This window comes from Lepisma saccharinum, chromosome 18, assembly GCF_977018435.1.
Source record: "Lepisma saccharinum chromosome 18, izLepSacc3.1, whole genome shotgun sequence".
Classification (NCBI taxonomy): Eukaryota; Metazoa; Arthropoda; class Insecta; order Zygentoma; family Lepismatidae; genus Lepisma; species Lepisma saccharinum.
In genome coordinates this window covers 37,030,947-37,043,589 of record NC_139246.1, presented here as the reverse complement: position 1 = coordinate 37,043,589, position 12,643 = coordinate 37,030,947, and the positions used below count along the sequence as shown (strand labels likewise).

General features: G+C 37.1%; 1 long non-coding RNA gene across 1 annotated transcript; it reads left to right on the top strand.

Annotated features, from left to right (window-relative positions):
* The first annotated feature begins 6,243 nt into the window (after positions 1–6,243).
* LOC146001977 (uncharacterized) lies at positions 6,244–11,791 on the top strand. The gene is made up of 3 exons (XR_014443645.1): positions 6,244–6,372; positions 9,430–9,495; positions 11,528–11,791. It is a non-coding gene; the product is annotated as an uncharacterized LOC146001977 (long non-coding RNA).
* Positions 11,792–12,643: the final 852 nt, after the last annotated feature.

Below are 12,643 nucleotides of genomic sequence, written 5' to 3'. Positions count from 1 at the left end.
AGGCCAGATCCAAACTAGTGAAGTATCGTGATCCTCGGAATCGTTGTAAAGATTCGTCAATTGGTGGAACGGAGCTCTTAGGGACCACCATGATTGCATTGAGTTGACGAAAATCCAGACAAGGCCGTACACTTCCGTCAGGCTTGTCGACCACTAATAAAGGGTTCAGATACGGAAACACAGATGGTTGGATGATATTCCATGCTTTCCAGAGATCTAATTCCTTTTCCAAAGCTTTTCTTTTGGAAAGTGGTACTGGGTATGGCTGGCGGTAAACTGGTTCAGAACTTTTCAGTACGATTTCGCATTCAGCACTTTCCATGGTTCCTGGTTTCTCTGAGAATACCTCTAGATACTGCAGCAGCACACTGAATAACTCCTGTTTCTGGGAATCGAGCAAAATATTTATCGTATCGACCTTCTCTCTGAGATCAGTGGGTTTATACATCCAATCCACTTCTTCATCTTGGATTCTTTGGATATACCGCACTATATCAATATTTAATGGATTCCCCTCTCACTGCTCAGAAGTTTTTCCGAAAGACAACGTTACAATATTTTTCCTGAAGTTGATTTCAGCCTCGTGCTGTTTCAAGAAAGGCATTCCTAACAGAAGATCAGTTCCAAATCCTTTTAAGTTGAAAACCTCAGTACTGAACCACCAATTTCTAACTCCACACGCCTGCTTCCACATACACGCTTCTTATGACTTCCAGAGAAATCTACCAATCGCACCTCTGGAACTTTCTGGATCTGTATGCCAGGTATCTTATCTACTAACTTAGTCCAGATTGAATAATTAAGGATCGAGCATTCACTTCCAGTATCAATCACACAGGTCACTGTAAAGTCCATTAATTTAGCTTGCACCACTGGAGATCTGTATCTAATTTTGGATTCCCTTGCAGACTTCAATTCCTTTTGTAAAATGGTCTCTTCAGTTTCTGTTAGCTGGAAATTTACTAGTAACTCTTGGACATCTTTATCTATTAATTTGGGCCGCTCCATCGAAGTCCCTTGCCTAAACAGGAACGAAGCATTTAGATAAGGTCCCAGTTTGTCTGGCTAGACTGGGACCTTTGATTTTGATGAAACTTCCGCGCTGTTTCTACGGTCTTCTCCTGCTCCGATGTAATGTTTTGTCTAGGAGATGGAGGTACGCGAATCTCATTCTGCTCACCCGTAAATCGTCGTCTCGGAGGACTAGGGCTACTTCTACCCTCATGGATCCTTCTTGGGTCAGGAGATCTACGTCTTTGGTTTTGGTAAGGTCGGAAAGAGTTTCTTCTAAAATCACGCCTGCCTCCTGTTTCATTAGTGAAACGTTGAGGGAGCTGATAATTACCTTCTGACCTCGTTTCTATGTTCCGGACTTTATAGTTTCTTGAGGGATTCTGTTCTTTTCCCTTCGGTTCATCTTTGTTCCTCCATGCATCTGGCTCATCGTAGATATCAAAATCCTTCAGGAAATGAGTTAGGTCATCTACCGTTCTAGGCGTATGTGCTAAACAAAGGTTTCGCAATCTATAAGGAAGTTGTCCGATGATCAAATTAAGTACTTCTCCCTCATTAAAGTGATCACTCAGGTTTCTATAGGCCGCATAAACGCTCCAGGCAAAGCTCTGGAGAAATTCTGAAATCAGATTTGCATTCAGGGGCTTAGCAACTTCTAGAAACAGCTTGTTTTGTTCTTGTAACATTCACAAATATTTTTCTGTATACCAGTGTAATTTAAGTAGTGTAAACAATGTGTTAAACACCAACAACAAAACACTAGATTTAGTTCTGACTAACATCCAAAACGTGTCGGTCTGTAAAGAAACTGAAACATTAATACCGGAGGATAAACATCACCCCAACTTAGCATCGAATTCTTTGTTTAAAAACACGTTAAAGCAAATAAAGAGAAAACAATTAGCATACGTAATTTCCAGAAAGCAAACTTTGAAGTAATGTACCGTGAAATTGCTACCATCAACTGGGAAGAAATATCCAATCAAAATAATGTAAATGACGCGCTTGATATCTTTTACGAAAATCTTGATAAATTTTTCCAAGTCACCGTCCAGTACAGAAAGAAATCTATAACATCACACTATCCTAGTTGGTTCACCAGTGGCATAATTAAAAACATTAAAAGCAAATCCCACCACCATAAGAAAAGGAAACGCGGAATTGGTAATACCAACTTTTATCGTGTACAGTTTGAAACTCTCCGCAAAATAACCAAAAGGCAAATTGAAAAAGCTTACAGGAATTACTTATCAGAAACAGAAAATTATATAAAACTCGATTTTAGGCACTTCTGGTCCTTCGTCCAAAATAAAGAAATGAAAAATACGTCCATGCCCCTCAAATACAATGACACTACACTATACGATGACGAGGCAATTGCGAACGCCTTTGTTCAGCATTTGCTTTCCACGTATAAGAGCACGCCCGCGAATTACGACTGTAATTTAATCGAAGACAACGAAAAGATAGACGTAGGTGAAGCATTTGTACTAAACGCAGTCAGTATTGAAGATGTTGAAAAGGCAATAAAAAAGTTAAAACCAAAGAAATCCTGTGGCCCTGACGGCATTCCGCCCTACGTGTTAAAAGGTTGTGCAAGCTTATTAGCCCTACCCTTGATGAAAATATTCAATCTTTCCCTAGCTACGTCTGTATTTCCCACGAAAAAAAAAACATCTACAGTGCGTCCCTTACCCAAAAATAGTGGCACCGGTAAAATTGAAGAGCATGGGCCCATAGCTTTATTGTCTGCGCCCGCAAACGTTTTCGAATGTCTTATTTATCAAAGATTGTTGTCGCACATATCCCCAGTAATATCTGCAAACCAACACGGATTCGTCCCGGGTAGATCCACTGTTACGAACCTATCCCTCCTAAGTAATTTCGTTCCAACTAATCTAGAAGAAAGAAAGCAAGTACATGTCATCTATACAGATATATCCAAGGCCTTCGATAGAGTAAACCACGATATTTTGTTGAGTAAACTCTCGTGTTACGAACTCTCCAAACCCGCACTAAATTTATTTGCTTCTTATCTAAAAGACCGTAAGCAGAACATATCTTATAATGGAATTTTAACAGAAGAGTTCGCAGTTTTCTCAGGAGTCTCACAGGGCTCGAATCTCGGACCTCTGTTGTTTTTAATTCTAATCAATGACTTACCAAAGTAACTAATTCAGACTCTTATACGCGGATGACTTAAAATTCGGTAGGACTATTTGTAATATTGATGACTGCAAATCGTTACAAAATGAAATCAATACAGTAACAAAATTGGCGCAGAATAAATTATCTTAATCTGAACATAGAAAAATGCTGTGCGATGACATACTCGCGCAACAGAAAGCAAATTGAATTCAATTACAAAATAAATAACACAAACATTAAAAGGTTAACGAGATGAGAGATCTCCGAGTTACATTTGATTCAAAACTTACATTTGCAACACATGTTGAAAGGGTCGTAAATGAGGCACACAGGAACCTAGGGTACACCATTAGAATGAGTAAAGAGTTTATGAACAAAGAAATAATGAAAATAATATTTAACGCTTTAGTCCGAAGCAAAGTAGAATATGCAGCAGAAATATGGGCTCCTCAGGACAAAAAGTACACGCATAAAATAGAAATGCTACAGTCTAAATTCGTGAGGTACGCCACTTATAGAGAAACAGGCATATATCCCCGATACGAATCATACACTTCCCTCTGTATACACCACAACCTGCCTTCTGTCAGCAAAAGAAGGAAGATGTAATTGCTCTGTATCTTATACAAAATCATGTACAATAATATTCAAGTGTAACATCTTCTAGAACAAATACATATACGTGTTCCTATCTCCAAGACACGATCAAAAGGGGGCCTCTTTTACTGTAGTAACACAAGATCGAACATTATAAATAAATCACCTATCAGGAGAATGTGTGAACTGTACAACAGATGTTCCGAAAGGGAACCAAAATTAGATATATTTCACATGCCTATTGGGACATTCAAAAAAGTTATGCAAGGAATGGAAGAATAAATGTCAACAATGTAAACATAAACGCAATTTTTGTAAACATATATTTATTTAGTAGTTTATACTCAATTACATATATGTATGTAATTTCTAGAGTGTACATGTTTTTTATTACACACATAATTAATGTATATCTTGAAAGTAAATAACTTCTGTTCTTGATTTATACTGTGTTTATTTTATTTCCATATTTTATGTAATTTATAATTAGTATCTCCTTATATATACATATATATATATATATATATATATATATATATATATATTGTAAATGGTGGTAAAGATCTGAAATATTGAGTGTAAAGATAAATACGTTGTGCATTGTACTTAATAATTGAAATATTGTATTCATGTAGGCTATTTCTTAAGATAATAGTTAGATATTTTATTCCACTCACTTCAATTAACATGTATTATTAAAACTCGGTTTGTTAACTGTTGCATACACATATAATTTAGCGTTGACATGTTTTATGTTTATTAACATTTCTGCACAATAATATTTCTTATCAAACTGTAAATTTACAAATTCAAAGCAAGAAATGTAGAACACTGTAATTGGGCATTCGCCTCTTGTGTTTAATAATAAATAAATAAATAAATAACTTAGCCTCCTATTTAATCCTAACATTCAATAGACAATTAAAATCGCACATGCTAAACAATTGCATCTAGATTAAATTCCCAGAAAGCAATGCGTTTATACATTTAGCTCAAGAAATCTGCTTTCTATGTAGGTATTTGTGAGTGAATGTGTGTGTGTGTGTGTGTTTGTGTGTCCATGTAAAAACTGTATTGCTTTCATTTTTAATTTTAGTTTTCAATGATATTTTTCATTGTGTTAGTAAAAATAATGAGCAATGTAATTAATGACTAATCCACGGCTTGACTGTTCGTATTCAAACTGTATTGCTTTAATGTTATTTTCATTTTACTTTCATTACTTTATTATTATTTTATTACTTCATTTTTTCATTTTTTAATTGTATACAATTAACTGTAAAGAAAAACAATTGACTACTGTAATTAATGATTAAGTGGAAGAGAAGGCATTAATGCCTTAACTTCGCCATGTAAACAAAGTCGTAAATAAATAAATAACTTTGAAAGTTTTCTCTGAACGAGTTTTGTATAGCTACAGTCCCATAGAGTCTCTGTATAGCTATTCAATTTGGATTTTCATATCTATGGAATGTGAAAAATTAAAAAAAAGAAAATAACTTTTTTGCAGGATAATCACAGGTCTGGTTTGATTGATTGATTCATTTGCTTTATTTTACTTCGCTTTTTTGTTCCACTTTTAGGCTATTTTGCGAAGATGGGGATGAGTGATGATATGATGAAATTGATGAATGCACATTCACAGACATCCATGCCCAGGCCAGGATTCTAACCCGGGACGTCTGGCGTCGTAGCGTGATGTGCTAACCACTACGGCACGGGGGTCGGCACACAAGTCTGGTGTATCAAGCAGAAGAGTCGCCATAACCGTACAATGAAACTAATAATTGTGTGGCATAGTTTGTGTGCAGTTTTCCTTTGAATCTGTTTTGAAACGAATTCATTTTGCATTTCGAAATAGAAAATACTGTAAAAAAACAAAAGGGGTTGAGCAATTATGCGGTAACCTCCAAACTAGAAGCAACTGTATAGTTGTGTGATTACATTTTCGAATTCCTACTCGATGATAGATTGCGTGGAACCAAAAATGGCCAGGCAATAAGAACGTGAGGGGCTCTATCCCCATATCCCCGATATATGCCTTCATGACACGGTGCAATATGCACGGCGAACATTTACCTTCTTACTTCTTACGTAATGACAGATATGAAATCGAAATTCTTTATGCCACAACAAAGTCATTACATTATCTCACTTTAACAATTATTACTTTCCCATAGTCAATCCAAAAGAAGGGGAAGCAGAGATACAAGAATAATAATGTGACCTTCGATGTTTGCATAAAAACGAGCTTTGAAAGCTGCTGAATGCATAAACTGAAAGCTAAGTAGTCTTTAATACTCACAAACCAAACTTTTTAGACCGGAATTATGGACACAATGGGTGCAGTGAACCAGAGAGAGAGAATGAGTATCGAAATGGCACTTTTTGGCAGCAATTTTATGGCGCCAAAGTAATAAAAGAGGCAGTCGATGAGAAGGAAATCCTGCAGACGAGCCACTTTCCATTCCATAAAAGTGAACGGTCATCAAGGTATGACATCTCTTATAAGCTTCTGAGAGAGTACACCAGGAACGATCCTGGTTGAGCGAGGGTAGAAAATACTGTGTTCAGAGGAATACATATATCCTGGTCGTTTGGTCAGTGACAAGGGTATGTACACAAAGTAGGTGCCCTGTGAGTCATACTGTTCCTCTCTCTCTGTCTGTCACACACAAATACACACACCGCCTATCTCTTGACTGTTCTAGAGTCAATGAGCATATTTTGAGACGCAATTTGTTCATTGCTGCATCGCTAATCATGGCCACTTCCCAAGTACAGGGTGTCTGATAAGTTACCGTACTTTTAAATTATTTTAAATTTCTTTATTTCATAACAGATTCTTATGCAACTATTGCCATTATAAATTGCATTCATTGAGATTGTGTTTCACTTTGCAAAACATGTTCATCGTCGAGGACAGTAATCAGTGTAGCCATACTTGATGGTTCACAAGAAAGACACCAAAATCCATGTGACGAGCTACTTCTGATGGAGGTCTGTTACATTAACCAATTCCAACAATTCTCATAAAATATTTTTCTCTTAAGTCATAGAAGCCACATTATTCCATCAATGTTTTCCTGGCGACTCTGACAGGAGGATGGAATTTGCAGAAAGTTTTCTGAAATGACATTTTTAATGGTCCAAACTGTTTCACAACATTTTGTATTCGGATGAGGGAGTATTTCATGTTGAGAGAACAAGTATCAATATTCGGTAAGTGACAATCATTTATATTAGGAAAACACAGAGACGTCTGGAGATAACAGTATGGTGAAGTATCACAGCTTCACACCTGCTGTACCTGTTTATCATCATCATCATCATTAATTGCGCTACAGCCCACCTTGGGCTTTGGCGTCTCTCAGTCTTCCTCTCCATTCTTCCTTGCCTCCTTTTTCCAGTTGTCCACTCTTAGGATTTCTCTCGCAGCATCTACTATGCTGTCTCCCCATCTGTTCCGTGGCCTTCCTACAAGTCTGTTTTTAAACATCTTCCCCTCTACGACTTTCCTTGGAATTCTTTACTTATAAATTCGGATTACATATCCTGCCCTCGTTTCCTAATTTTAATGTCTGATGCTAGATCTGTGTTTTTGTACTTTTCATAGAGTTCCGTGTTGTATCTTATTATCCATTTATTTCCTTCTCTTACTGGTCCAACAATCCTTCTCAATATTTTCCTCTCATTTTCATTTTCTTTTTTTCCTGTTCCCCGTATTTCCATGTCATAGACCATCACTAAACACACCTTTTGTTGCCTTCAAACATCAACAGTGTTGCCACTGTACCTCATAATTTTTTTAAAACACCCATTTGGACCGGTACGCCTTTACGAGGCATTTCAGGATTGGCTATACGCGAAAACGATCGGTTTTCTTCTCTGAACTATAGATGGCGAAATAGTCCACCTACCCAAGGTGGAAATTGACGTCCAAATTTCCGTACCAATGTTTGACATGCAATTTTCCATGCTTTGTGGAAAAATAAATTTACACTTTCACTTACATTTGGCAACACTGCATGAACAACACTGCACCCCGTTTGTTGTTTCTATGTTTAAAAATATCTACTTGGGCAGGGCTAACATTTGGTGTATGACTTATGTATGTACAGGTTTCGGTTACAAAGTAACGCCACTCTTAATTCCCAGTTTCGCCTTTCGTGGGACACCCTGTAGTTCGATATTCATTGGCATTGTGATATCTAAGAAAATTTGAACTGTTCGCTATAAAACACTGAAAGAAATATTGCCATCAAAAGTACTGTTATCCTGCGTTATCAAATTTTTAAAATAGAATCTTAAGATAATCTTAATAGTCAGTCATCCCGGCTACTGATATGCAGGGTGGCCCAAAAGTAGAGGAGATACCCGAATAAAAGTCAATGGACATACTGTTCCGCAAAACTATCAACGCAGGTTTGTATTAGGGTGGGGCAAAATGTTGTAGAGCATATGATGATGACGGCAAGCATCTTTATACCCGCCATCTTGAATTCAACTTGAAAATTTTAAATAGCAGTGGGGCGACATGTTTTATCAAGTAAGACTAGAATTTCACGAGAAATACAGTGGGGAAGGTTACTTCGACGTATATTTAACCAGTAAAAAGTTATGACTGAATTCTTTGACAGACAAAAGCATTAAAATGGCCCTAACGCGTCAGTAATGCATCGATAACGTCCTGATGTCTAGAGAGAGTAGTTCGCATGCCATTGCACATGATTTTAATCAGGAGTATTCCTGAAGGGTTGAATTTTGTGACTAGTTGTTTCAAACAATTAAAGTATGATGCTTCTACTGGAATGAAAAGTCCTTCACAGTGACAAAGCTAATTTTTATGCTCATAAGTAATTTAATAAACAGAATACGCGATGCTTTTCTATCTGATAACCAGTTTTGGCAAGATCACAGCCGAATGGTTAGTGTTGGTAAGTTAATTGTGTTTGTGTGGCGTGAGGACCATGATTGGTTAGTCCCTTCTTCATCGACAGAACCTTAAATGCTGAGGGCTACTTGCATTTGTTATATGAACATGTTTTCTCATCCTTGCTTACGGAAGAAGGTACTTTTTGCAGAGTTTTTTTTTTCCAACGGGACGGAGCGCCACAATGCTATGGGAACGTTGTGAGAAAGTTTCAGTCCATTTAAAATTTTCAAGTTGAATTCAAGATGGCGGCCCTCATCGTCATATGCCCTATAGCATTTTCTCCCTCCCCCCCTATTGCAAACCTGCAATGTTAGTATCGCGGAACATTATGTCACTCGACATTTGTTCGGGTGTCTCCATACTTTTGGACCAGCCTGTATATTGAGATTATAGAGCTACAGTAAATAATATCTATCTGGCGGATCAACTGCACTAAATGTGCTTTCCAAGGTTTGCGTCTGATAGTCCGCCCTGTTGAAGCGCTGAAGTTTAAATGTGTATATTTACTCAAGGTATCCTCAATGCGCTTGTAAGTTTATGAAATTCAAACTCACACAAATCTAGTGAAAATAATATAGAAGCTAATGTCTATTCTTCGTCGGCTATCTTGAAAATCGTCAACCCAAGTTGCCGGAAAATATTGAGGAAAAAAAACTCTTTATTTTTGGAAGTTACTTCGTTCACAATGTTTTTATTAATTATCAGTTCGTAAGTTGTGCATTTTCTCTTTACAGTGTTCCACAAGCATGGCAGGCAAGGCTCTTTTTCTCATTCTTTTCATGGCTTTTGTTCTGATGGTGGTAAGTAACTATTGCGTGGAAGCTTTTAAAAAATTGATTTATTGATTGAATTAATGTTTGAATTCACCTTTATGGACAGCAACGCTAATCGGGACTGCGTCTACAGTTTAAAGTGTGATTCGAATCACTATGTGCCTCCACCGGCTATCGAAGCTTTTAAAAAATGTAGTCAAACATTGTTTTGAGTCTATTTTATGCCCAGATAGCATAATCGAAACTGAACCTGTAGTATTAAGTGTGATTCAAACCGCTACTTGTATCCACTATGGATGAAACCATAAGGATTATTAATAGAGACCGAATTTTAAAGGGAAACATTTTCCTCTAAAAAGGACAGAAAAAGATAAAATTATAGCCAAAAAAAGAACAAAGGACTATAGTTTCTTTGCACTCCCTTAAATATACTATTTTAAATAACAGCGCAATATATATAATACTATTCATGTGTAAAAAAGGATACATAGCATTTCGTAATAATATATACCTTTTTATATAGTAAAATGTTGTATATTGTGTTTTCACATAAATTAATACTTTAGGTCGAGCGCAATAATAAATAATAGTACTTTTAAATTTCCTTTTTGGAAGGTAAATTACAGCGAATAATCTTACCATCCGTTTCGATGAAATCTTCCTTGCAACAGCTTACCGCATTCCATAGCTTACGGCCACTTGTACCTGGCTTTGCCATCTCACTGACACTCAATATTGTCGTCACTGTCACACAGTTAAGTTAAAACTATTCTCAACAACTTCACAATAAAGGTCTAAATCTGGCAGATAAGTACACTTTCAACCCAACAGACGTGCCGCTGCAATGCGTTTGTTGCTGCGTAAGCCCAGATCGCATTGTTTCAACAATCGCTGCAACGTACTCCCAACACTCATGGAGGGAAGGGAAGGTGCAAGGCGCTTGTTCTTCCTTTCCTCTAAGATGCACCAAATAGACAACTGTTGAATGCCTTGTTCTGGGTGATAAAAAAACCAGTCGTACAAAATATTTGATATCGTGTCAATAAAGGGACCAAGGAAGATGTTTTTAAAAAGAAGGAGAAAAATAAATGTACGCTGAGAAACTAGTCAATAAAGGAGCCAGAAAGGGAAATGGTTTAAAAATGGGGAAAAAAAGGAAATCTGGGGCGAGAAAGGGGAAAAAATGGAAGTCAAAACCATGTAATCTTGTTGGTGGGAGACAATTATCAACACTTTTGTTATTTATTCCATGATCCGTTGAAAAATTATAAAGGACTTCTCTTTAAAATCCGGTATCTAGGTATTAAATATAAGGCAGCAGCTTTATCATTACGCCATCGGGAAGGCATGCGTAGGGTCGCGATCGAAGCTCTTTTCTCAATTATTGTGTACTCAAATAGTTCCCAACAACACATTTTTTCCGCGGGTGTTAACAACTAAGATTACTGTTATAATCAAATCATCACCTATACAGGCAATCTGACAAGAGTACCTTACATATAATCCAGCTGGAAATTTGTACACGTCCTCCTAACTGGTCGGACTTTAACCCGGAGGATATTATCAACCCTTTTGTTCCGTAGTGCTCTAACACCATTAATTTGAACCTAGAGAGAAATACTTAGAAGAACTGCCATTGTTGGTGATCGTAGCACTTTGCATTTTCTTCATAGATGCAAAATCATAGGTTTTTCTCGTTTATGTACACAGATACACACATACATGCACAGAGAGAAATGCTAAATGAAGTTCATGAGATTTGAAAGCATTACCGGAAACGGTCACCACTAATTTTCTTTTCTTTGTGGGGTATGGAACAATATTACGCCTCTGGAACAAGTACAAATCTGAGAGAGTCTATGTAAACACACATGAATAGTGCATACCAATGTTGTCTTAAAAAAAGGCCCTATATTATTAAATTTCGATACTGGTGCTTTAAAAATGGCATTGGGTTTATGAATTTGATTTTAATTCAAAAATTCCAAGTTCGACCAATATTCATCAACGACGAGGTCCTGTGCTTAGAGTAATCGATTTTTTTCTTCGCATTTTCCAGAACTGTATGGACTTCAACCCTCCAGAGAATGGAAACGCTGTGCCAGCGGTTAGAAAACGACGACAAGTGATGGATCCGTTCGCTTAATAATTCTAAGATTCAAATAGCTTCCTTTGACTATGTTCCAGCATACCACAGGAATCTAAGTATTCTGATAATTCACATGGAGCACCTAGGAACACATCATCTGCAGATGGCTATAAACGAAAACTAAGGAGACCTTGCCTTCTGTACACTTAAGGCATCTATGCTCTGGATGTTAAAATAAACACATATTTTAAAAAAAAATATGTTGTATATCTCCCGAGTGTACATATTGTTAAAGGGACACTTAGGAGGCAACCATATTTCCAAAGCCTGAAATCTCCAACAAACAAAACTTTAAGATGTCATCGATGAATCTCAGGGCTAGTTAGGAAATTAGAATCATGCTACTCTACTCCCTTGCTGTATCCCATTTCACTACTTTTGTTCTTTGTTGAAGCCAGTCCATGAATTGTGAACCCTTAAAGGTTTCTACTGAATGTAATGGGCTATGCAGTGCTAAGCCACTTCATTGTAAACACGCACATGCGAAATATTTCAAATGAAATGGCATTGAAGTCAGTTACACACATTATGAAAATGGATCAATTTTACATTTTAGACTACAAAGTATGAGTGACATATTTGTGGATTTATTTCAACTTTAAATGTATGTGTCGCACGGGTAGAAAAAGTGGCTTAACCCTGTCTCACACCCACTTTCAGATGGGACGTGAATGAATTAAGCATTCTTTTTTTTTAATTTAAATGAACAAAGAAGTCACAGTGGCGAGAAATCCAGGTCCGATTCCGGTGATGTGTGATTTCAGGTGGGAGGTTTTTTCTGCATATGGAAGGTACAGACTCATACAGTTTGTAATCTGAGCGATTCATCAGTTGTAGCGGTTCTAGTCGGAGGGATCTATGAGGATATTTGCTCAGATTCGAGTTGAAATGTTACGTCAAACTATGCAGGATGACCCATTGCGACTGCTGGAATGTTTGCAGAGAAATGGTCATCTTCTGGACGTCGTCTTCAAGATATAAACCCACCCATATTTTCAGCTGTGTGTAGTTATGTAATGGCATCCT